Source organism: Anopheles aquasalis, chromosome 2 (genome assembly GCF_943734665.1).
Source record: "Anopheles aquasalis chromosome 2, idAnoAquaMG_Q_19, whole genome shotgun sequence".
NCBI lineage: Eukaryota > Metazoa > Arthropoda > Insecta > Diptera > Culicidae > Anopheles > Anopheles aquasalis.
The window spans coordinates 12,112,501-12,115,000 of record NC_064877.1 but is presented as its reverse complement, the minus strand read 5'-3'; the positions used below and the strand labels follow the sequence as shown (position 1 = coordinate 12,115,000).

The 2,500-nt window shown below is 40.9% G+C and overlaps 1 protein-coding gene across 4 annotated transcripts in view; it reads right to left on the bottom strand.

Moving 5' to 3' along the window:
• LOC126573396 (protein elav) overlaps positions 1-2,500 on the bottom strand; it is a 9,600-nt gene that overhangs the window by 2,804 nt on the left and 4,296 nt on the right. For all 4 annotated transcript variants that reach the window (XR_007608020.1, XR_007608019.1, XR_007608021.1 and 1 more), the window contains one exon: positions 1-2,500. This exon is cut by the window's left edge and continues 2,804 nt beyond it; it is cut by the window's right edge and continues 338 nt beyond it. The gene's annotated coding sequence lies outside the window, so the exon portion shown is untranslated.

The following is a 2,500-nucleotide window of genomic DNA, read 5'->3' as shown; positions in this document are numbered from 1 at the left end:
CAAAAAAAAGCGCTTAATGTTGCTTTTGTCTTGCTTTTCTTTTCCAATAGAGTATTCAGTTTTTTTCATCTTCGATTGACTATGCCTTCTGTTGGTGATGTTTTTTTTGTTTCCCCCATTCTAATTTCTTTGTTTTGCTTCGGTGTATATAGTACATATCGAATAATAAGTATATATATGTATATATATCAATAACATTTGTCTTCCTCTTTCCGGCGCATATGCATGCACATTGTTTGCACTGTATCGCCTTAAACTTAATGTGCGATAGTTTGAGTTCAATGTTTTTATTTCACCTCGATTAAGCTCGATGCAAATTTCGAGCATAAACGGATGGGCTAATGATAATGGATTGGTGGCAAAAAAAAGGGTGCCACATCCTCTTCTATCTATCCCACTATTACGGTTCAATGTTGTGTGTCTTTTGATAGATAGAGAATTCATTGCAACGTGCCTTATGTAGCTGTGTAAATTGAACATGGACAGAAGTCTATGCCAAGAGAGTTTACCAGCACTGCCCATCTCTTGCAATGCTGGCACACTTAAGACCGTGTGACTGGACAGCAAGCTTTCCGGAAAGAATCTTTATCGTTTCAATTCCAGGTTCTCCTGGTTGTAGACGATCATTCACTTGCTATCCAAATGACACACATGAAAACAAAACCATTTTGCTTCTATCTATCCCCATTTCCTCATGCTTCCCAGCTAACTTTCGATTAATCGGTTTCTCTTTATGGTGGGTTTTACTCACTGCGATTCACTAAACAGAGTTCGAGTAGCTAACAGCTAATTAGTAAGTAGATTATGCTAGGTTCTGCTGCTGATGCTGCTGCTGCTGCTCGTCGACTTCTACCAGCTTTCGACTAGACTAGAAAAGAGAAACTTTCTCCGTTTCATGCTCGTGTTATGACACTGTACGAATGTGATTATTGTTGGTGCTGTTGCTTTAACAGCTTTCAACCAAAAACCTTGCCTCTTTCCCAAGAAATATTGCCTATGGGTTCCACCTCCTACTTGGAACGGGTTTCGCCCACAACCAAATGTGTCACCGATCGTTTTCCAATAAGTACAAGAATGTTGATTATAGTTTTCGTTTGCTTTGCTTTTGTTTTAATTCCACTGCTTTTCCAAATCCTACGACGGGGATTTTTTGTCTTTTATCCACACATCCACAACCAATTTAAGCTACTGCACTGTTTGTTTGGGGCCTGGAACCAGAGATCTGAACGGGGTTCAACGATTCCTTCATCCTTCACTTCCTTTCTCATTAAACTAGCAGTTTGAGATCGTTTTGAAAATGTTGCACTGGCTGTAATAACACGAAGCAGAGTATTTGCTGTTGCACTTGATGTCGCATGTGTCCCTGGCCCGCCGATCGAAGAGGCGCATATTTAGACCATGGTGTTGGTATGTGTTTGGTAAAGAGGGGCGGTGGGCAGAAAGCGGTCTATTACTTTCTACTAAGGATTTCTATTGGGTTGCGTTTGATGCTGTTCCACTTGGGAGCAGCGGAAACTCTCTATTGTTATGGTTTCCTGGCCTTAGAAATGGATTTCTAAAATGAGTCTGTGTATTGCGTGCTCCTATCACCCTTCTATACCCAATTTTACTTTTGTTTTAAATAGAAATAAATTAGAAAATAAATATAATTCTTCTAAAATCTTCGCCAATCATACGGTCACTATCGATTGATTGGACTCATACCCACACGTTAATGTGGCTTCTATGGATCTCGTAACAGGATTGCATATCCTTACCCCCGCGCCACCTCTACCCGTTCCTAGACTGTGTGTTCTTGAACACCGACTATCGCACGCACCATCTTTTCGATATTCGAGTAACCGGTGTAAAGTAGATTTAAAAAAATATACCTCTCCCCATTTTGATTTTTATGTAAATGGACTTTTGCCGGTGTGGTGTTGCATCTTGCAATCAAAAGCGAAAGATTCGATCAGCCTTCCTTAATTATTTGCTACGTTAATAACGCACCGTCCATGTTAGGCTTTCGAAACGGAAGCGGAATAGCTAGCGGTTGTTCGAATGCTTTCTGCTCAAATGGTGACTCCCTTCGGGTAGAGGAGTGGCGGGATTTGGAGATACAATCCTAGGACGTACGCAACACAAACTGTGCGCACATCGTCTCAAACTCTGCCTGTTCTCTGCCTTTGTACATTAGACTAATGGTTATAAAAAAAGCTAAAATTTATAAAATATAGACAAACACATACATACATGGTTCGTACTAATATGCCTCTCGCTGGTTATCCACATTTTAGTCCTACGCATCGCATCTTCTCCGTATCGTTCTCTTCATCATAATAGTGATTCGACTTTGCAGTTCTCATGGTTTTTTTTTGTTTTGACTAGAATTCCATTCATCTTCGATTGCGTCTGTTCCTACACACCCTTACATACACTCTGGAGCCAATGCTGCTGATGATGATGTGATCTGTTATGCTGTTTGTGGATCGCGATCACGCCTTCGCCCGGGCGAGACCTG